Raw genomic sequence first — 24345 nt, forward strand, 5'->3', positions numbered from 1 at the left:
CATACCTGTAAGAGAAACTGCACAACAAGTTTAAGCGTGTTCCAGTCATGATTGGAAAATACGCCTTGCCACCAAGAAGAGGTTCCACCCTCCCAATGCCCAATGGAACTCTTTTTGAGGGCAGGGCTATGTATCATGCAAGTGTAGCAGGTGCTACCTTACCCGATCCTGGTTCCAACTTATGCAATATACAACCATGGCTCGCTCGACACCCCAGTAAACCGGAAACATACCTGTAAGAGAAACTGCACAACAGGTTTAGGGGTGTTCCAATATTGATGGGAATATATTATCTTCCCCATGGAAGAGATTACACCCTCTCAATTCCCACTGGACCTCTTTTTGGGGGCAGGCCTATGTAGAATGCAAGTGTAGCAGGTGCTACCTTACCTTTTCCTTTTTGCAACTTATGCAAAATACAACCATGGTTCGCTCGACCCCCAGTAAACCAGAAACATACCTATAAGAGAAACTGCACAAAAGGTTAAAGGGTGTTCCAATCATGATGGAATAATATGTCCTGCCCACAAGAAGAGGCTCCACCCTCCCCATGCCCACTGTACCTCTTTCTGTGGGCAGGGCTATGTACCATTCAAGTGTAGCAGGTGCTACCTTACCTTTTCCTGGTGCTAACTCATGCACAAAACAACCACGGCTCGCTCGACCCCCAGTACACCGGAAACATACCTGTAAGAGAAACTGCACAACAAGTTTAAGCGTGTTCCAGTCATGATTGAAAATATGCCTTGCCCCCAAGAAGAGGTTCCACCCTCCCAATGCCCAATGGAACTCTTCTTGAGGTCAGGGCTATGTATTATGCAAGTGTAGCAGGTGCTACCTTACCTTTTCCTGGTTCCAACTTATGCAAAATACATCCACGGCTCGCTCGACCCCCAGTAAACCCAGACACATACTGTACCTGCAAGAGAAGCTGCACAACAGGTTTAAGAGTGTTCCAATCATGCCTGCCCCCAAGAAGAGGTTCCACCCTCCCAATGCCCACTGAACCTATTTTTGGGGGCAGGCCTATGTAGAATGCAAGTGTAGCAGGTGCTACCTTACCTTTTCCTGGTGCTAACTCATGCACAAAACAACCACGGCTCGCTCGACCCCCAGTACACCGGAAACATACCTGTAAGAGAAACTGCACAACAAGTTTAAGCGTGTTCCAGTCATGATTGGAAAATACGCCTTGCCACCAAGAAGAGGTTCCACCCTCCCAATGCCCAATGGAACTCTTTTTGAGGGCAGGGCTATGTATCATGCAAGTGTAGCAGGTGCTACCTTACCCGATCCTGGTTCCAACTTATGCAATATACAACCATGGCTCGCTCGACACCCCAGTAAACCGGAAACATACCTGTAAGAGAAACTGCACAACAGGTTTAGGGGTGTTCCAATATTGATGGGAATATATTATCTTCCCCATGGAAGAGATTACACCCTCTCAATTCCCACTGGACCTCTTTTTGGGGGCAGGCCTATGTAGAATGCAAGTGTAGCAGGTGCTACCTTACCTTTTCCTGGTGCTAACTCATGCACAAAACAACCACGGCTCGCTCGACCCCCAGTACACCGGAAACATACCTGTAAGAGAAACTGCACAACAAGTTTAAGCGTGTTCCAGTCATGATTGGAAAATATGCCTTGCCCCCAAGAAGAGGTTCCACCCTCCCAATGCCCAATGGAACTCTTGTTGAGGTCAGGGCTATGTATCATGCAAGTGTAGCAGGTGCTACCTTACCTTTTCCTGGTTCCAACTTATGCAAAATACATCCACGGCTTGCTCGACCCCCAGTAAACCCGGACACATACTGTACCTGCAAGAGAAGCTGCACAACAGGTTTAAGGGTGTTCCAATCATGCCTGCCCCCAAGAAGAGGTTCCACCCTCCCAATGCCCACTGAACCTATTTTTGGGGGCAGGCCTATGTAGAATGCAAGTGTAGCAGGTGCTACCTTACCTTTTCCTGGTTCCAACTTATGCAAAATACATCCACGGCTCGCTCGACCCCCAGTTAACCCGGACACATACTGTACCTGCAAGAGAAGCTGCACAACAGGTTTAAGGGTGTTCCAATCATGCCTGCCCCCAAGAAGAGGTTCCACCCTCCCAATGCCCACTGAACCTATTTTTGGGGGCAGGCCTATGTAGAATGCAAGTGTAGCAGGTGCTACCTTACCTTTTACTGGTTGCAACTTATGCAAAATACAACCATGGTTCGCTCGACCCCCAGTAAACCGGAAACATACCTATAAGAGAAACTGCACAAAAATTCCAATCATGATGGAATAATATGTCCTGCCCACAAGAAGAGGCTCCACCCTCCTAATGCCCACTGTACCTCTTTCTGTGGGCAGGGCTATGTACCATTGAAGTGTAGCAGGTGCTACCTTACCTTTTCCTGGTGCTAACTCATGCACAAAACAACCACGGCTCGCTCGACCCCCAGTACACCGGAAACATACCTGTAAGAGAAACTGCACAACAAGTTTAAGCGTGTTCCAGTTATGATTGGAAAATATGCGATGCCACCAAGAAGAGGTTCCACCCTCCCAATGCCCAATGCAACTCTTTTTGAGGTCAGGGCTATGTATCATGCAAGTGTAGCAGGTGCTACCTTACCCGATCCTGGTTCCAACTTATGCAATATACAACCATGGCTCGCTCGACACCCCAGTAAACCAGAAACATACCTGTAAGAGAAACTGCACAACAGGTTTAAGGGTGTTCCAATATTGATGGGAATATATTATCTTCCCCATGGAAGAGATTACACCCTCTCAATTCCCACTGGACCTCTTTTTGGGGGCAGGCCCAAGTAGAATGCAAGTGTAGCAGGTGCTACCTTACCTTTTCCTTGTTGCAACTTATGCAAAATACAACCATGGTTTGCTCGACCCCCAGTAAACCGGAAACATACCTATAAGAGAAACTGCACAAAAGGTTAAAGGGTGTTCCAATCATGATGGAATAATATGTCCTGCCCACAAGAAGAGGCTCCACCCTCCCAATGCCCACTGTACCTCTTTCTGTGGGCAGGGCTATGTACCATTCAAGTGTAGCAGGTGCTACCTTACCTTTTCCTGGTGCTAACTCATGCACAAAACAACCACGGCTCGCTCGACCCCCAGTACACCGGAAACATACCTGTAAGAGAAACTGCACAACATGTTTAAGCGTGTTCCAGTCATGATTGGAAAATACGCCTTGCCACCAAGAAGAGGTTCCACCCTCCCAATGCCCAATGGAACTCTTTTTGAGGGCAGGGCTATGTATCATGCAAGTGTAGCAGGTGCTACCTTACCTTTTCCTGGTTCCAACTTATGCAAAATACATCCACGGCTCGCTCGACCCCCAGTAAACCTGGACACATACTGTACCTGCAAGAGAAGCTGCACAACAGGTTTAAGGGTGTTCCAATTATGCCTGCCCCCAAGAAGAGGTTTCACCCTCCCAATGCCCACTGAACCTATTTTTGGGGGCAGGCCTATGTAGAATGCAAGTGTAGCAGGTACTACCTTACCTTTTCCTGGTTGCAACTTATGCAAAATACAACCATGGTTCGCTCGACCCCCAGTAAACCGGAAACATACTATAAGAGAAACTGCACAAAAGTTTAAAGGCTGTTCCAATCATGATGGAATAATATGTCCTGCCCACAAGAAGAGGCTCCACCCTCCTAATGCCCACTGTACCTCTTTCTGTGGGCAGGGCTATGTACCATTCAAGTGTAGCAGGTGCTACCTTACCTTTTCCTGGTGCTAACGAATGCACAAAACAACCACGGCTCGCTCGACCCCCAGTACACCGGAAACATACCTGTAAGAGAAACTGCACAACAAGTTTAAGCGTATTCCAGTCATGATTGGAAAATACGCCTTGCCACCAAGAAGAGGTTCAACCCTCCCAATGCCCAATGGAACTCTTTTTGAGGGCAGGGCTATGTATCATGCAAGTGTAGCAGGTGCTACCTTACCCGATCCTGGTTCCAACTTATGCAATATACAACCATGGCTCGCTCGACACCCCAGTAAACCGGAAACATACCTGTAAGAGAAACTGCACAACAGGTTTAGGGGTGTTCCAATATTGATGGGAACATATTATCTTCCCCATGGAAGAGATTACACCCTCTCAATTCCCACTGGACCTCTTTTTGGGGGCAGGCCTATGTAGAATGCAAGTGTAGCAGGTGCTACCTTACCTTTTCCTTGTTGCAACTTATGCAAAATACAACCATGGTTCGCTTGACCCCCAGTAAATCGGAAACATACCTATAAGAGAAACTGCACAAAAGGTTAAAGGGTGTTCCAATCATGATGGAATAATATGTCCTGCCCACAAGAAGAGGCTCCACCCTCCCAATGCCCACTGTACCTCTTTCTGTGGGCAGGGCTATGTACCATTAAAGTGTAGCAGGTGCTACCTTACCTTTTCCTGGTGCTAACTCATGCACAAAACAACCACGGCTCGCTCGACCCCCAGTACACCGGAAACATACCTGTAAGAGAAACTGCACAACAAGTTTAAGCGTGTTCCAGTCATGATTGTAAAATATGCCTTGTCCCCAAGAAGAGGTTCCACCCTCCCAATGCCCAATGGAACTCTTTTTGAGGTCAGGGCTATGTATCATGCAAGTGTAGCAGGTGCTACCTTACCTTTTCCTGGTTCCAACTTATGCAAAATACATCCACGGCTCGCTCGACCCCCAGTAAACCTGGACACATACTGTACCTGCAAGAGAAGCTGCACAACAGGTTTAAGGGTGTTCCAATCATGCCTGCCCCCAAGAAGAGGTTCCACCCTCCCAATGCCCACTGAACCTATTTTTAGGGGCAGGCCTATGTAGAATGCAAGTGTAGCAGGTGCTACCTTACCTTTTCCTGGTTGCAACTTATGCAAAATACAACCATGGTTCGCTCGACCCCCAGTAAAACGGAAACATACCTATAAGAGAAACTGCACAAAAGGTTAAAGGGTGTTCCAATCATGATGAAATAATATGTCCTGCCCACAAGAAGAGGCTCCACCCTCCTAATGCCCACTGTACCTCTTTCTGTGGGCAGGGCTATGTACCATTCAAGTGTAGCAGGTGCTACCTTACCTTTTCCTGGTGCTAACTCATGCACAAAACAACCACGGCTCGCTCGACCCCCAGTACACCGGAAACATACCTGTAAGAGAAACTGCACAACAAGCTTAAGCGTGTTCCAGTCATGATTGGAAAATATGCCTTGCCACCAAGAAGAGGTTCCACCCTCCCAATGCCCAATGGAACTCTTTTTGAGGGCAGGGCTATGTATCATGCAAGTGTAGCAGGTGCTACCTTACCCGATCCTAGATCCAACTTATGCAATATACAACCATGGCTAGCTCTACACCCCAGTAAACCGGAAACATACCTGTAAGAGAAACTGCACAACAGGTTTAGGGGTGTTCCTATATTGATGGGAATATATAATCTTCCCAATGGAAGAGATTACACCCTCTCAATTCCCACTGGACCTCTTTTTGGGGGCAGGCCTATGTAGAATGCAAGTGTAGCAGGTGCTACCTTACCTTTTCCTTGTTGCAACTTATGCAAAATACAACCATGGTTGGCTCGACCCCCAGTAAACCGGAAACATACCTATAAGAGAAACTGCACAAAAGGTTAAAGGGTGTTCCAATCATGATGAAATAATATGTCCTGCCCACAAGAAGAGGCTCCACCCTCCCAATGCCCACTGTACCTCTTTCTGTGGGCAGGGCTATGTACCTCTCAAGTGTAGCAGGTGCTACCTTACCTTTTCCTGGTGCTAACTCATGCACAAAACAACCACGGCTCGCTCGACCCCCAGTACACCGGAAACATACCTGTAAGAGAAACTGCACAACAAGTTTAAGCGTGTTCCAGTCATGATTGGAAAATATGCCTTGCCCCCAAGAAGAGGTTCCACCCTCCCAATGCCCAATGGAACTCTTTTTGAGGTCAGGGATATGTATCATGCAAGTGTAGCAGGTGCTACCTTACCTTTTCCTGGTTCCAACTTATGCAAAATACATCCACGGCTCGCTCGACCCCCAGTAAACCCGGACACATACTGTACCTGCAAGAGAAGCTGCACAACAGGTTTAAGGGTGTTCCAATCATGCCTGCCCCCAAGAAGAGGTTCCACCCTCCCAATGCCCACTGAACCTATTTTTGGGGGCAGGCCTATGTAGAATGCAAGGGTAGCAGGTGCTACCTTACCTTTTCCTGGTTGCAACTTATGCAAAATACAACCATGGTTCGCTCGACCCCCAGTAAACCAGAAACATACCTATAAGAGAAACTGCACAAAAGGTTAAAGGGTGTTCCAATCATGATGGAATAATATGTCCTGCCCACAAGAAGAGGCTCCACCCTCCTAATGCCCACTGTACCTCTTTCTGTGGGCAGGCCTATGTAGAATGCAAGTGTAGCAGGTGTTACCTTACCTTTTCCTTGTTGCAACTTATGCAAAATACAACCATGGTTCGCTCGACCCCCAGTAAACCGGAAACATACCTATAAGGGAAACTGCACAAAAGGTTAAAGGGTGTTCCAATCATGATGAAATAATATGTCCTGCCCACAAGAAGAGGCTCCACCCTCCCAATGCCCACTGTACCTCTTCCTGTGGGCAGGGCTATGTACCATTCAAGTGTAGCAGGTGCTACCTTACCTTTTCCTGGTGCTAACTCATGCACAAAACAACCACGGCTCGCTCGACCCCCAGTACACCGGAAACATACCTGTAAGAGAAACTGCACAACAAGTTTAAGCGTGTTCCAGTCATGATTGGAAAATATGCCTTGCCCCCAAGAAGAGGTTCCACCCTCCCAATGCTTAATGGAACTCTTCTTGAGGTCAGGGCTATGTATCATGCAAGTGTAGCAGGTGCTACCTTACCTTTTCCTGGTTCCAACTTATGCAAAATACATCCACGGCTCGCTCGACCCCCAGTAAACCCGGACACATACTGTACCTGCAAGAGAAGCTGCACAACAGGTTTAAGGGTGTTCCAATCATGCCTGCCCCCAAGAAGAGGTTCCACCTTCCCAATGCCCACTGAACCTATTTTTGGGGGCAGGCCTATGTAGAATGCAAGTGTAGCAGGTACTACCTTACCTTTTCCTGGTTGCAACTTATGCAAAATACAACCATGGTTCGCTCGACCCCCAGTAAACCAGAAACATACCATAAGAGAAACTGCACAAAAGGTTAAAGGGTGTTCCAATCATGATGGAATAATATGTCCTGCCCACAAGAAGAGGCTCCACCCTCCTAATGCCAACTGTACTCCTTTCTGTGGGCAGGCCTATGTAGAATGCAAGTGTAGCAGGTGTTACCTTACCTTTTCCTTGTTGCAACTTATGCAAAATACAACCATGGTTCGCTCGACCCCCAGTAAACCGGAAACATACCTATAAGGGAAACTGCACAAAAGGTTAAAGGGTGTTCCAATCATGATGAAATAATATGTCCTGCCCACAAGAAGAGGCTCCACCCTCCCAATGCCCACTGTACCTCTTCCTGTGGGCAGGGCTATGTACCATTCAAGTGTAGCAGGTGCTACCTTACCTTTTCCTGGTGCTAACTCATGCACAAAATAACCACGGCTCGCTCGACCCCCAGTACACCGGAAACATACCTGTAAGAGAAACTGCACAACAAGTTTAAGCGTGTTCCAGTCATGATTGGAAAATATGCCTTGCCCCCAAGAAGAGGTTCCACCCTCCCAATGCCCAATGGAACTCTTCTTGAGGTCAGGGCTATGTATCATGCAAGTGTAGCAGGTGCTACCTTACCTTTTCCTGGTTCCAACTTATGCAAAATACATCCACGGCTCGCTCGACCCCCAGTAAACCCGGACACATACTGTACCTGCAAGAGAAGCTGCACAACAGGTTTAAGGGTGTTCCAATCATGCCTGCCCCCAAGAAGAGGTTCCACCTTCCCAATGCCCACTGAACCTATTTTTGGGGGCAGGCCTATGTAGAATGCAAGTGTAGCAGGTACTACCTTACCTTTTCCTGGTTGCAACTTATGCAAAATACAACCATGGTTCGCTCGACCCCCAGTAAACCGGAAACATACTATAAGAGAAACTGCACAAAAGGTTAAAGGCTGTTCCAATCATGATGGAATAATATGTCCTGCCCACAAGAAGAGGCTCCACCCTCCTAATGCCCACTGTACCTCTTTCTGTGGGCAGGGCTATGTACCATTCAAGTGTAGCAGGTGCTACCTTACCTTTTCCTGGTGCTAACTCATGCACAAAACAACCACGGCTCGCTCGACCCCCAGTACACCGGAAACATACCTGTAAGAGAAACTGCACAACAAGTTTAAGCGTGTTCCAGTCATGATTGTAAAATACGCCTTGCCACCAAGAAGAGGTTCCACCCTCCCAATGCCCAAGGAACTCTTTTTGAGGGCAGGGCTATGTATCATGCAAGTGTAGCAGGTGCTACCTTACCCGATCCTGGTTCCAACTTATGCAATATACAACCATGGCTCGCTCGACACCCCAGTAAACCGGAAACATACCTGTAAGAGAAACTGCACAACAGGTTTAGGGGTGTTCCAATATTGATGGGAATATATTATCTTCCCCATGGAAGAGATTACACCCTCTCAATTCCCACTGGACCTCTTTTTGGGGGCAGGCCTATGTAGAATGCAAGTGTAGCAGGTGCTACCTTACCTTTTCCTTTTTGCAACTTATGCAAAATACAACCATGGTTCGCTCGACCCCCAGTAAACCAGAAACATACCTATAAGAGAAACTGCACAAAAGGTTAAAGGGTGTTCCAATCATGATGGAATAATATGTCCTGCCCACAAGAAGAGGCTCCACCCTCCCCATGCCCACTGTACCTCTTTCTGTGGGCAGGGCTATGTACCATTCAAGTGTAGCAGGTGCTACCTTACCTTTTCCTGGTGCTAACTCATGCACAAAACAACCACGGCTCGCTCGACCCCCAGTACACCGGAAACATACCTGTAAGAGAAACTGCACAACAAGTTTAAGCGTGTTCCAGTCATGATTGAAAATATGCCTTGCCCCCAAGAAGAGGTTCCACCCTCCCAATGCCCAATGGAACTCTTCTTGAGGTCAGGGCTATGTATTATGCAAGTGTAGCAGGTGCTACCTTACCTTTTCCTGGTTCCAACTTATGCAAAATACATCCACGGCTCGCTCGACCCCCAGTAAACCCAGACACATACTGTACCTGCAAGAGAAGCTGCACAACAGGTTTAAGAGTGTTCCAATCATGCCTGCCCCCAAGAAGAGGTTCCACCCTCCCAATGCCCACTGAACCTATTTTTGGGGGCAGGCCTATGTAGAATGCAAGTGTAGCAGGTGCTACCTTACCTTTTCCTGGTGCTAACTCATGCACAAAACAACCACGGCTCGCTCGACCCCCAGTACACCGGAAACATACCTGTAAGAGAAACTGCACAACAAGTTTAAGCGTGTTCCAGTCATGATTGGAAAATACGCCTTGCCACCAAGAAGAGGTTCCACCCTCCCAATGCCCAATGGAACTCTTTTTGAGGGCAGGGCTATGTATCATGCAAGTGTAGCAGGTGCTACCTTACCCGATCCTGGTTCCAACTTATGCAATATACAACCATGGCTCGCTCGACACCCCAGTAAACCGGAAACATACCTGTAAGAGAAACTGCACAACAGGTTTAGGGGTGTTCCAATATTGATGGGAATATATTATCTTCCCCATGGAAGAGATTACACCCTCTCAATTCCCACTGGACCTCTTTTTGGGGGCAGGCCTATGTAGAATGCAAGTGTAGCAGGTGCTACCTTACCTTTTCCTGGTGCTAACTCATGCACAAAACAACCACGGCTCGCTCGACCCCCAGTACACCGGAAACATACCTGTAAGAGAAACTGCACAACAAGTTTAAGCGTGTTCCAGTCATGATTGGAAAATATGCCTTGCCCCCAAGAAGAGGTTCCACCCTCCCAATGCCCAATGGAACTCTTGTTGAGGTCAGGGCTATGTATCATGCAAGTGTAGCAGGTGCTACCTTACCTTTTCCTGGTTCCAACTTATGCAAAATACATCCACGGCTTGCTCGACCCCCAGTAAACCCGGACACATACTGTACCTGCAAGAGAAGCTGCACAACAGGTTTAAGGGTGTTCCAATCATGCCTGCCCCCAAGAAGAGGTTCCACCCTCCCAATGCCCACTGAACCTATTTTTGGGGGCAGGCCTATGTAGAATGCAAGTGTAGCAGGTGCTACCTTACCTTTTCCTGGTTCCAACTTATGCAAAATACATCCACGGCTCGCTCGACCCCCAGTTAACCCGGACACATACTGTACCTGCAAGAGAAGCTGCACAACAGGTTTAAGGGTGTTCCAATCATGCCTGCCCCCAAGAAGAGGTTCCACCCTCCCAATGCCCACTGAACCTATTTTTGGGGGCAGGCCTATGTAGAATGCAAGTGTAGCAGGTGCTACCTTACCTTTTACTGGTTGCAACTTATGCAAAATACAACCATGGTTCGCTCGACCCCCAGTAAACCGGAAACATATCTATAAGAGAAACTGCACAAAAATTCCAATCATGATGGAATAATATGTCCTGCCCACAAGAAGAGGCTCCACCCTCCTAATGCCCACTGTACCTCTTTCTGTGGGCAGGGCTATGTACCATTGAAGTGTAGCAGGTGCTACCTTACCTTTTCCTGGTGCTAACTCATGCACAAAACAACCACGGCTCGCTCGACCCCCAGTACACCGGAAACATACCTGTAAGAGAAACTGCACAACAAGTTTAAGCGTGTTCCAGTTATGATTGGAAAATATGCGATGCCACCAAGAAGAGGTTCCACCCTCCCAATGCCCAATGCAACTCTTTTTGAGGTCAGGGCTATGTATCATGCAAGTGTAGCAGGTGCTACCTTACCCGATCCTGGTTCCAACTTATGCAATATACAACCATGGCTCGCTCGACACCCCAGTAAACCAGAAACATACCTGTAAGAGAAACTGCACAACAGGTTTAAGGGTGTTCCAATATTGATGGGAATATATTATCTTCCCCATGGAAGAGATTACACCCTCTCAATTCCCACTGGACCTCTTTTTGGGGGCAGGCCCAAGTAGAATGCAAGTGTAGCAGGTGCTACCTTACCTTTTCCTTGTTGCAACTTATGCAAAATACAACCATGGTTTGCTCGACCCCCAGTAAACCGGAAACATACCTATAAGAGAAACTGCACAAAAGGTTAAAGGGTGTTCCAATCATGATGGAATAATATGTCCTGCCCACAAGAAGAGGCTCCACCCTCCCAATGCCCACTGTACCTCTTTCTGTGGGCAGGGCTATGTACCATTCAAGTGTAGCAGGTGCTACCTTACCTTTTCCTGGTGCTAACTCATGCACAAAACAACCACGGCTCGCTCGACCCCCAGTACACCGGAAACATACCTGTAAGAGAAACTGCACAACATGTTTAAGCGTGTTCCAGTCATGATTGGAAAATACGCCTTGCCACCAAGAAGAGGTTCCACCCTCCCAATGCCCAATGGAACTCTTTTTGAGGGCAGGGCTATGTATCATGCAAGTGTAGCAGGTGCTACCTTACCTTTTCCTGGTTCCAACTTATGCAAAATACATCCACGGCTCGCTCGACCCCCAGTAAACCTGGACACATACTGTACCTGCAAGAGAAGCTGCACAACAGGTTTAAGGGTGTTCCAATTATGCCTGCCCCCAAGAAGAGGTTTCACCCTCCCAATGCCCACTGAACCTATTTTTGGGGGCAGGCCTATGTAGAATGCAAGTGTAGCAGGTACTACCTTACCTTTTCCTGGTTGCAACTTATGCAAAATACAACCATGGTTCGCTCGACCCCCAGTAAACCGGAAACATACTATAAGAGAAACTGCACAAAAGTTTAAAGGCTGTTCCAATCATGATGGAATAATATGTCCTGCCCACAAGAAGAGGCTCCACCCTCCTAATGCCCACTGTACCTCTTTCTGTGGGCAGGGCTATGTACCATTCAAGTGTAGCAGGTGCTACCTTACCTTTTCCTGGTGCTAACGAATGCACAAAACAACCACGGCTCGCTCGACCCCCAGTACACCGGAAACATACCTGTAAGAGAAACTGCACAACAAGTTTAAGCGTATTCCAGTCATGATTGGAAAATACGCCTTGCCACCAAGAAGAGGTTCAACCCTCCCAATGCCCAATGGAACTCTTTTTGAGGGCAGGGCTATGTATCATGCAAGTGTAGCAGGTGCTACCTTACCCGATCCTGGTTCCAACTTATGCAATATACAACCATGGCTCGCTCGACACCCCAGTAAACCGGAAACATACCTGTAAGAGAAACTGCACAACAGGTTTAGGGGTGTTCCAATATTGATGGGAACATATTATCTTCCCCATGGAAGAGATTACACCCTCTCAATTCCCACTGGACCTCTTTTTGGGGGCAGGCCTATGTAGAATGCAAGTGTAGCAGGTGCTACCTTACCTTTTCCTTGTTGCAACTTATGCAAAATACAACCATGGTTCGCTTGACCCCCAGTAAATCGGAAACATACCTATAAGAGAAACTGCACAAAAGGTTAAAGGGTGTTCCAATCATGATGGAATAATATGTCCTGCCCACAAGAAGAGGCTCCACCCTCCCAATGCCCACTGTACCTCTTTCTGTGGGCAGGGCTATGTACCATTAAAGTGTAGCAGGTGCTACCTTACCTTTTCCTGGTGCTAACTCATGCACAAAACAACCACGGCTCGCTCGACCCCCAGTACACCGGAAACATACCTGTAAGAGAAACTGCACAACAAGTTTAAGCGTGTTCCAGTCATGATTGTAAAATATGCCTTGCCCCCAAGAAGAGGTTCCACCCTCCCAATGCCCAATGGAACTCTTTTTGAGGTCAGGGCTATGTATCATGCAAGTGTAGCAGGTGCTACCTTACCTTTTCCTGGTTCCAACTTATGCAAAATACATCCACGGCTCGCTCGACCCCCAGTAAACCTGGACACATACTGTACCTGCAAGAGAAGCTGCACAACAGGTTTAAGGGTGTTCCAATCATGCCTGCCCCCAAGAAGAGGTTCCACCCTCCCAATGCCCACTGAACCTATTTTTAGGGGCAGGCCTATGTAGAATGCAAGTGTAGCAGGTGCTACCTTACCTTTTCCTGGTTGCAACTTATGCAAAATACAACCATGGTTCGCTCGACCCCCAGTAAAACGGAAACATACCTATAAGAGAAACTGCACAAAAGGTTAAAGGGTGTTCCAATCATGATGAAATAATATGTCCTGCCCACAAGAAGAGGCTCCACCCTCCTAATGCCCACTGTACCTCTTTCTGTGGGCAGGGCTATGTACCATTCAAGTGTAGCAGGTGCTACCTTACCTTTTCCTGGTGCTAACTCATGCACAAAACAACCACGGCTCGCTCGACCCCCAGTACACCGGAAACATACCTGTAAGAGAAACTGCACAACAAGCTTAAGCGTGTTCCAGTCATGATTGGAAAATATGCCTTGCCACCAAGAAGAGGTTCCACCCTCCCAATGCCCAATGGAACTCTTTTTGAGGGCAGGGCTATGTATCATGCAAGTGTAGCAGGTGCTACCTTACCCGATCCTAGATCCAACTTATGCAATATACAACCATGGCTAGCTCTACACCCCAGTAAACCGGAAACATACCTGTAAGAGAAACTGCACAACAGGTTTAGGGGTGTTCCAATATTGATGGGAACATATTATCTTCCCCATGGAAGAGATTACACCCTCTCAATTCCCACTGGACCTCTTTTTGGGGGCAGGCCTATGTAGAATGCAAGTGTAGCAGGTGCTACCTTACCTTTTCCTTGTTGCAACTTATGCAAAATACAACCATGGTTCGCTTGACCCCCAGTAAATCGGAAACATACCTATAAGAGAAACTGCACAAAAGGTTAAAGGGTGTTCCAATCATGATGGAATAATATGTCCTGCCCACAAGAAGAGGCTCCACCCTCCCAATGCCCACTGTACCTCTTTCTGTGGGCAGGGCTATGTACCATTAAAGTGTAGCAGGTGCTACCTTACCTTTTCCTGGTGCTAACTCATGCACAAAACAACCACGGCTCGCTCGACCCCCAGTACACCGGAAACATACCTGTAAGAGAAACTGCACAACAAGTTTAAGCGTGTTCCAGTCATGATTGTAAAATATGCCTTGCCCCCAAGAAGAGGTTCCACCCTCCCAATGCCCAATGGAACTCTTTTTGAGGTCAGGGCTATGTATCATGCAAGTGTAGCAGGTGCTACCTTACCTTTTCCTGGTTCCAACTTATGCAAAATACATCCACGGCTCGCTCGACCCCCAGTAAACCTGGACACATACTGTACCTGCAAGAGAAGCTGCACAACAGGTTTAAGGGTGTTCCAATCATGCCTGCCCCCAAGAAGAGGTTCCACCCTCCCAATGCCCACTGAACCTATTTTTAGGGGCAGGCCTATGTAGAATGCAAGTGTAGCAGGTGCTACCTTACCTTTTCCTGGTTGCAACTTATGCAAAATACAACCATGGTTCGCTCGACCCCCAGTAAAACGGAAACATACCTATAAGAGAAACTGCACAAAAGGTTAAAGGGTGTTCCAATCATGATGAAATAATATGTCCTGCCCACAAGAAGAGGCTCCACCCTCCTAATGCCCACTGTACCTCTTTCTGTGGGCAGGGCTATGTACCATTCAAGTGTAGCAGGTGCTACCTTACCTTTTCCTGGTGCTAACTCATGCACAAAACAACCACGGCTCGCTCGACCCCCAGTACACCGGAAACATACCTGTAAGAGAAACTGCACAACAAGCTTAAGCGTGTTCCAGTCATGATTGGAAAATATGCCTTGCCACCAAGAAGAGGTTCCACCCTCCCAATGCCCAATGGAACTCTTTTTGAGGGCAGGGCTATGTATCATGCAAGTGTAGCAGGTGCTACCTTACCCGATCCTAGATCCAACTTATGCAATATACAACCATGGCTAGCTCTACACCCCAGTAAACCGGAAACATACCTGTAAGAGAAACTGCACAACAGGTTTAGGGGTGTTCCTATATTGATGGGAATATATAATCTTCCCAATGGAAGAGATTACACCCTCTCAATTCCCACTGGACCTCTTTTTGGGGGCAGGCCTATGTAGAATGCAAGTGTAGCAGGTGCTACCTTACCTTTTCCTTGTTGCAACTTATGCAAAATACAACCATGGTTGGCTCGACCCCCAGTAAACCGGAAACATACCTATAAGAGAAACTGCACAAAAGGTTAAAGGGTGTTCCAATCATGATGAAATAATATGTCCTGCCCACAAGAAGAGGCTCCACCCTCCCAATGCCCACTGTACCTCTTTCTGTGGGCAGGGCTATGTACCTCTCAAGTGTAGCAGGTGCTACCTTACCTTTTCCTGGTGCTAACTCATGCACAAAACAACCACGGCTCGCTCGACCCCCAGTACACCGGAAACATACCTGTAAGAGAAACTGCACAACAAGTTTAAGCGTGTTCCAGTCATGATTGGAAAATATGCCTTGCCCCCAAGAAGAGGTTCCACCCTCCCAATGCCCAATGGAACTCTTTTTGAGGTCAGGGATATGTATCATGCAAGTGTAGCAGGTGCTACCTTACCTTTTCCTGGTTCCAACTTATGCAAAATACATCCACGGCTCGCTCGACCCCCAGTAAACCCGGACACATACTGTACCTGCAAGAGAAGCTGCACAACAGGTTTAAGGGTGTTCCAATCATGCCTGCCCCCAAGAAGAGGTTCCACCCTCCCAATGCCCACTGAACCTATTTTTGGGGGCAGGCCTATGTAGAATGCAAGGGTAGCAGGTGCTACCTTACCTTTTCCTGGTTGCAACTTATGCAAAATACAACCATGGTTCGCTCGACCCCCAGTAAACCAGAAACATACCTATAAGAGAAACTGCACAAAAGGTTAAAGGGTGTTCCAATCATGATGGAATAATATGTCCTGCCCACAAGAAGAGGCTCCACCCTCCTAATGCCCACTGTACCTCTTTCTGTGGGCAGGCCTATGTAGAATGCAAGTGTAGCAGGTGTTACCTTACCTTTTCCTTGTTGCAACTTATGCAAAATACAACCATGGTTCGCTCGACCCCCAGTAAACCGGAAACATACCTATAAGGGAAACTGCACAAAAGGTTAAAGGGTGTTCCAATCATGATGAAATAATATGTCCTGCCCACAAGAAGAGGCTCCACCCTCCCAATGCCCACTGTACCTCTTCCTGTGGGCAGGGCTATGTACCATTCAAGTGTAGCAGGTGCTACCTTACCTTTTCCTGGTGCTAACTCATGCACAAAACAACCACGGCTCGCTCGACCCCCAGTACACCGGAAACATACCTGTAAGAGAAACTGCACAACAAGTTTAAGCGTGTTCCAGTCATGATTGGAAAATATGCCTTGCCCCCAAGAAGAGGTTCCACCCTCCCAATGCTTAATGGAACTCTTCTTGAGGTCAGGGCTATGTATCATGCAAGTGTAGCAGGTGCTACCTTACCTTTTCCTGGTTCCAACTTATGCAAAATACATCCACGGCTCGCTCGACCCCCAGTAAACCCGGACACATACTGTACCTGCAAGAGAAGCTGCACAACAGGTTTAAGGGTGTTCCAATCATGCCTGCCCCCAAGAAGAGGTTCCACCTTCCCAATGCCCACTGAACCTATTTTTGGGGGCAGGCCTATGTAGAATGCAAGTGTAGCAGGTACTACCTTACCTTTTCCTGGTTGCAACTTATGCAAAATACAACCATGGTTCGCTCGACCCCCAGTAAACCAGAAACATACCATAAGAGAAACTGCACAAAAGGTTAAAGGGTGTTCCAATCATGATGGAATAATATGTCCTGCCCACAAGAAGAGGCTCCACCCTCCTAATGCCAACTGTACCCCTTTCTGTGGGCAGGCCTATGTAGAATGCAAGTGTAGCAGGTGTTACCTTACCTTTTCCTTGTTGCAACTTATGCAAAATACAACCATGGTTCGCTCGACCCCCAGTAAACCGGAAACATACCTATAAGGGAAACTGCACAAAAGGTTAAAGGGTGTTCCAATCATGATGAAATAATATGTCCTGCCCACAAGAAGAGGCTCCACCCTCCCAATGCCCACTGTACCTCTTCCTGTGGGCAGGGCTATGTACCATTCAAGTGTAGCAGGTGCTACCTTACCTTTTCCTGGTGCTAACTCATGCACAAAATAACAACGGCTCGCTCGACCCCCAGTACACCGGAAACATACCTGTAAGAGAAACTGCACAACAAGTTTAAGCGTGTTCCAGTCATGATTGGAAAATATGCCTTGCCCCCAAGAAGAGGTTCCACCCTCCCAATGCCCAATGGAACTCTTCTTGAGGTCAGGGCTATGTATCATGCAAGTGTAGCAGGTGCTACCTTACCTTTTCCTGGTTCCAACTTATGCAAAATACATCCACGGCTCGCTCGACCCCCAGTAAACCCGGACACATACTGTACCTGCAAGAGAAGCTGCACAACAGGTTTAAGGGTGTTCCAATCATGCCTGCCCCCAAGAAGAGGTTCCACCTTCCCAATGCCCACTGAACCTATTTTTGGGGGCAGGCCTATGTAGAATGCAAGTGTAGCAGGTACTACCTTACCTTTTCCTGGTTGCAACTTATGCAAAATACAACCATGGTTCGCTCGACCCCCAGTAAACCGGAAACATACTATAAGAGAAACTGCACAAAAGGTTAAAGGCTGTTCCAATCATGATGGAATAATATGTCCTGCCCACAAGAAGAGGCTCCACCCTCCTAATGCCCACTGTACCTCTTTCTGTGGGCAGGGCTATGTACCATTCAAGTGTAGCAGGTGCTACCTTACCTTTTCCTGGTGCTAACTCATGCACAAAACAACCACGGCTCGCTCGACCCCCAGTACACCGGAAACATACCTGTAAGAGAAACTGCACAACAAGTTTAAGCGTGTTCCAGTCATGATTGTAAAATACGCCTTGCCACCAAGAAGAGGTTCCACCCTCCCAATGCCCAAGGAACTCTTTTTGAGGGCAGGGCTATGTATCATGCAAGTGTAGCAGGTGCTACCTTACCCGATCCTGGTTCCAACTTATGCAATATACAACCATGGCTCGCTCGACACCCCAGTAAACCGGAAACATACCTGTAAGAGAAACTGCACAACAGGTTTAGGGGTGTTCCAATATTGATGGGAATATATTATCTTCCCCATGGAAGAGATTACACCCTCTCAATTCCCACTGGACCTCTTTTTGGGGGCAGGCCTATGTAGAATGCAAGTGTAGCAGGTGCTACCTTACCTTTTCCGTGTTGCAACTTATGCAAAATACAACCATGGTTCGCTCGACCCCCAGTAAACCGGAAACATACCTATAAGAGAAATTGCACAAAAGGTTAAAGGGTGTTCCAATCATGATGGAATAATATGTCCTGCCCACAAGAAGAGGCTCCACCCTCCCAATGCCCACTGTACCTCTTTCTGTGGGCAGGGCTATGTACCATTCAAGTGTAGCAGGTGCTACCTTACCTTTTCCTGGTGCTAACTCATGCACAAAACAACCACGGCTCGCTCGACCCCCAGTACACCGGAAACATACCTGTAAGAGAAACTGCACAACAAGTTTAAGCGTGTTCCAGTCATGATTGGAAAATATGCCTTGCCACCAAGAAGAGATTCCACCCTCCCAATGCCCAATGGAACTCTTTTTGAGGGCAGGGCTATGTATCATGCAAGTGTAGCAGGTACTACCTTACCCGATCCTGGATCCAACTTATGCAATATACAACCATGGCTCGCTCGACACCCCAGTAAACCGGAAACATACCTGTAAGAGAAACTGCACAACAGGTTTAGGGGTGTTCCAATATTGATGGAAATATATTATCTTCCCCATGGAAGAGATTACACCCTCTCAATTCCCACTGGACCTCTTTTTGGGGGCAGGCCTATGTAGAATGCAAGTGTAGCAGGTGCTACCTTACCTTTTCCTTGTTGCAACTTATGCAAAATACAACCATGGTTCGCTCGACCCCCAGTAAACCGGAAACATACCTATAAGAGAAACTGCACAAAAGGTTAAAGGGTGTTCCAATCATGATGAAATAATATGTCCTGCCCACAAGAAGAGGCTCCACCCTCCCAATGCCCACTGTACCTCTTTCTGTGGGCAGGGCTATGTACCATTCAAGTGTAGCAGGTGCTACCTTACCTTTTCCTGGTGCTAACTCATGCACAAAACAACCACGGCTCGCTCGACCCCCAGTACACCGGAAACATACCTGTAAGAGAAACTGCACAACAAGTTTAAGCGTGTTCCAGTCATGATTGGAAAATATGCCTTGCCCCCAAGAAGAGGTTCCACCCTCCCAATGCCCAATGGAACTCTTTTTGAGGTCAGGGCTATGTATCATGCAAGTGTAGCAGGTGCTACCTTACCTTTTCCTGGTTCCAACTTATGCAAAATACATCCACGGCTCGCTCGACCCCCAGGAAACCCGGACACATACTGTACCTGCAAGAGAAGCTGCACAACAGGTTTAAGGGTGTTCCAATCATGCCTGCCCCCAAGAAGAGGTTCCACCCTCCCAATGCCCACTGAACCTATTTTTGGGGGCAGGCCTATGTAGAATGCAAGTGTAGCAGGTGCTACCTTACATTTTCCTGGTGCTAACTCATGCACAAAACAACCACGGCTCGCTCGACCCCCAGTAAACCGGAAACATACCTATAAGAGAAACTGCACAAAAGGTTAAAGGGTGTTCCAATCATGATGGAATAATATGTCCTGCCCACAAGAAGAGGCTCCACCCTCCCCATGCCCACTGTACCTCTTTCTGTGGGCAGGGCTATGTACCATTCAAGTGTAGCAGGTTCTACCTTACCTTTTCCTGGTGCTAACTCATGCACAAAACAACCACGGCTCGCTCGACCCCCAGTACACCGGAAACATACCTGTAAGAGAAACTGCACAACAAGTTTAAGCGTGTTCCAGTCATGATTGGAAAATACGCCTTGCCACCAAGAAGAGGTTCCACCCTCCCAATGCCCAATGGAACTCTTTTTGAGGGCAGGGCTATGTATCATGCAAGTGTAGCAGGTGCTACCTTACCCGATCCTGGTTCCAACTTATGCAATATACAACCATGGCTCGCTCGACACCCCAGTAAACCGGAAACATACCTGTAAGAGAAACTGCACAACAGGTTTAGGGGTGTTCCAATATTGATGGGAATATATTATCTTCCCCATGGAAGAGATTACACCCTCTCAATTCCCACTGGACCTCTTTTTGGGGGCAGGCCTATGTAGAATGCAAGTGTAGCAGGTGCTACCTTACCTTTTCCTTGTTGCAACTTATGCAAAATACAACCATGGTTCGCTCGACCCCCAGTAAACCGGAAACATACCTATAAGAGAAACTGCACAAAAGGTTAAAGGGTGTTCCAATCATGATGGAATAATATGACCTGCCCACAAGAAGAGGCTCCACCCTCCCAATGCCCACTGTACCTCCTTCTGTGGGCAGGGCTATGTACCATTCAAGTGTAGCAGGTGCTACCTTACCTTTTCCTGGTGCTAACTCATGCACAAAACAACCACGGCTCGCTCGACCCCCAGTTCACCGGAAACATACCTGTAAGAGAAACTGCACAACAAGTTTAAGCGTGTTCCAGTCATGATTGAAAATATGCCTTGCCCCCAAGAAGAGGTTCCAACCTCCCAATGCCCAATGGAACTCTTTTTGAGGTCAGGGCTATGTATCATGCAAGTGTAGCAGGTGCTACCTTACCTTTTCCTGGTTCCAACTTATGCAAAATACATCCACGGCTCGTTCGACCCCCAGTAAACCCAGACACATACTGTACCTGCAAGAGAAGCTGCACAACAGGTTTAAGGGTGTTCCAATCATGCCTGCCCCCAAGAAGAGGTTCCACCCTCTCAATGCCCACTGAACCTATTTTTGGGGGCAGGCCTATGTAGAATGCAAGTGTAGCAGGTGCTACCTTACCTTTTCCTGGTTGCAACTTATGCAAAATACAATAATGGTTCGCTCGACCCCCAGTAAACCAGAAACATACCTATAAGAGAAACTGCACAAAAGGTTAAAGGGTGTTCCAATCATGATGGAATAATATGTCCTGCCCACAAGAAGAGGCTCCACCCTCCCAATGCCCACTGTACCTCTTTCTGTGGGCAGGGCTATGTACCATTCAAGTGTAGCAGGTGCTACCTTACCTTTTCCTGGTGCTAACTCATGCACAAAACAATCACGGCTCTCTCGACCCCCAGTACACCGGAAACATACCTGTAAGAGAAACTGCACAACAAGTTTAAGCGTGTTCCAGTCATGATTGGAAAATATGCCTAGCCACCAAGAAGAGGTTCCACCCTCCCAATGCCCAATGGAACTCTTTTTGAGGGCAGGGCTATGTATCATGCAAGTGTAGCAGGTGCTACTTTACCCGATACTGGATCCAACTTATGCAATATACAACCATGGCTCGCTCGACACCCCAGTAAACCGGAAACATACCTGTAAGAGAAACTGCACAACAGGTTTAGGGGTGTTCCAATATTGATGGGAATATATTATCTTCCCCATGAAAGAGATTACACCCTCTCAATTCCCACTGGACCTCTTTTTGGGGGCAGGTCTATGTAGAATGCAAGTGTAGCAGGTGCTACCTTACCTTTTCCTTGTTGCAACTTATGCAAAATACAACCATGGTTCGCTCGACCCCCAGTAAACCGGAAACATACCTATAAGAGAAACTGCACAAAAGGTTAAAGGGTGTTCCAATCATGATGGAATAATATGTCCTGCTCACAAGAAGAGGCTCCACCCTCCCAATGCCCACTGTACCTCTTTCTGTGGGCATGGCTATGTACTATTCAAGTGTAGCAGGTGCTACAGTACCTTACCTTTTCCTGGTGCTAACTCATGCACAAAACAACCACAGCTCGCTCGACCCCCAGTACACCGGAAACATACCTGTAAGAGGAACTGCACAACAAGTTTAAGCGTGTTCCAGTCATGATTGGAAAATATGCCTTGCCCCCAAGAAGAGGTTCCACCCTCCCAATGCCCAATAGAACTCTTTTTGAGGTCAGGGCTATGTATCATGCAAGTGTGTAGCAGGTGCTACCTTACCTTTTCCTGGTTCCAACTTATGCAAAATACATCCAAGGCTCGCTCGACCCCCAGTAAACCCGGACACATACTGTACCTGCAAGAGAAGCTGCACAACAGGTTTAAGGGTGTTCCAATCATGCCTGCCCCCAAGAAGAGGTTCCACCCTCCCAATGCCCACTCAACCTAGTTTTGGGGGCAGGCCTATGTAGAATGCAAGTGTAGCAGGTGCTACCTTACCTTTTTTCTGGTTGCAACTTATGCAAAATATAACCATGGTTCGCTCGACCCCCAGTAAACCGGAAACATACCTATAAGAGAAACTGCACAAAAGGTTAAAGGGTTTTCCAATCATTATGGAATAATATGTCCTGCCCACAAGAAGAGGCTCCACCCTCCTAATGCCCACTGTACCTCTTTCTGTGGGCAGGGCTATGTACCATTCAAGTGTAGCAGGTGCTACCTTACCTTTTCCTGGTGCTAACTCATGCACAAAACAACCACAACTCGCTCGACCCCCAGTACACCGGAAACATACCTGTAAGAGAAACTGCACAAAAAGTTAAGCATGTTCAAGTCATGATTGGAAAATATGCCTTGCCCCCAAGAAGAGGTTCCACCCTCCCAATGCCCAATGGAACTCTTTTTGAGGTCAGGGCTATGTATCATGCAAGTGTAGCAGGTGCTACCTTACCCGATCCTGGTTCCAACTTATGCAATATACAACCATGGCTCGCTCGACACCCCAGTAAACCGGAAACATACCTGTAAGAGAAACTGCACAACAGGTTTAAGGGTGTTCCAATATTGATGGGAATATATTATCTTCCCCATGGAAAAGATTACACCCTCTCAATTCCCACTGGACCTCTTTTTGGGGGCAGGCCTATGTAGAATGCAAGTGTAGCAGGTGCTACCTTACCTTTTCCTGGTGCCAACTTATGCCAAAAAAAGTAAAGCTCACTCGAACCCAAGTAAACAGGAAACATACCTGGAAGAGAAACTGCACAAAAGGCTTTATTTGGCTCCAGTCATCAAGGAAAAACATTTCCTACCCCCAAGTAGAGTCTTCACCATCCCCCCCCCCCCCCATGCCTAATGTACTTCTTTTTGGGGGGGAAGGGCTATGTACAATGCAAGTGCAAGTGTAGCAGGTGCTACCTTACCTTTTCCTGGTTCCAACTTATGCAAAATACATCCACGGCTCGCTCGACCCCCAGTTAACCCGGACACATACTGTACCTGCAAGAGAAGCTGCACAACAGGTTTAAGGGTGTTCCAATCATGCCTGCCCCCAAGAAGAGGTTCCACCCTCCCAATGCCCACTGAACCTATTTTTGGGGGCAGGCCTATGTAGAATGCAAGTGTAGCAGGTGCTACCTTACCTTTTCCTGGTTGCAACTTATGCAAAATACAACCATGGTTCGCTCGACCCCCAGTAAACCGGAAACATACCTATAAGAGAAACTGCACAAAAGATTAAAGGGTGTTCCAATCATGATGGAATAATATGTCCTGCCCACAAGAAGAGGCTCCACCCTCCTAATGCCCACTGTACCTCTTTCTGTGGGCAGGGCTATGTACCATTGAAGTGTAGCAGGTGCTACCTTACCTTTTCCTGGTGCTAACTCATGCACAAAACAACCACGGCTCGCTCGACCCCCAGTACACCGGAAACATACCTGTAAGAGAAACTGCACAACAAGTTTAAGCGTGTTCCAGTCATGATTGGAAAATATGCCTTGCCACCAAGAAGAGATTCCACCCTCCCAATGCCCAATGCAACTCTTTTTGAGGTCAGGGCTATGTATCATGCAAGTGTAGCAGGTGCTACCTTACCCGATCCTGGTTCCAACTTATGCAATATACAACCATGGCTCGCTCGACACCCCAGTAAACCAGAAACATACCTGTAAGAGAAACTGCACAACAGGTTTAAGGGTGTTCCAATATTGATGGGAATATATTATCTTCCCCATGGAAGAGATTACACCCTCTCAATTCCCACTGGACCTCTTTTTGGGGGCAGGCCTATGTAGAATGCAAGTGTAGCAGGTGCTACCTTACCTTTTCCTTGTTGCAACTTATGCAAAATACAACCATGGTTTGCTCGACCCCTAG

This window comes from Crinia signifera, chromosome 1 (assembly GCF_055691185.1).
Source record: "Crinia signifera chromosome 1, ASM5569118v1, whole genome shotgun sequence".
Classification (NCBI taxonomy): domain Eukaryota; kingdom Metazoa; phylum Chordata; class Amphibia; order Anura; family Myobatrachidae; genus Crinia; species Crinia signifera.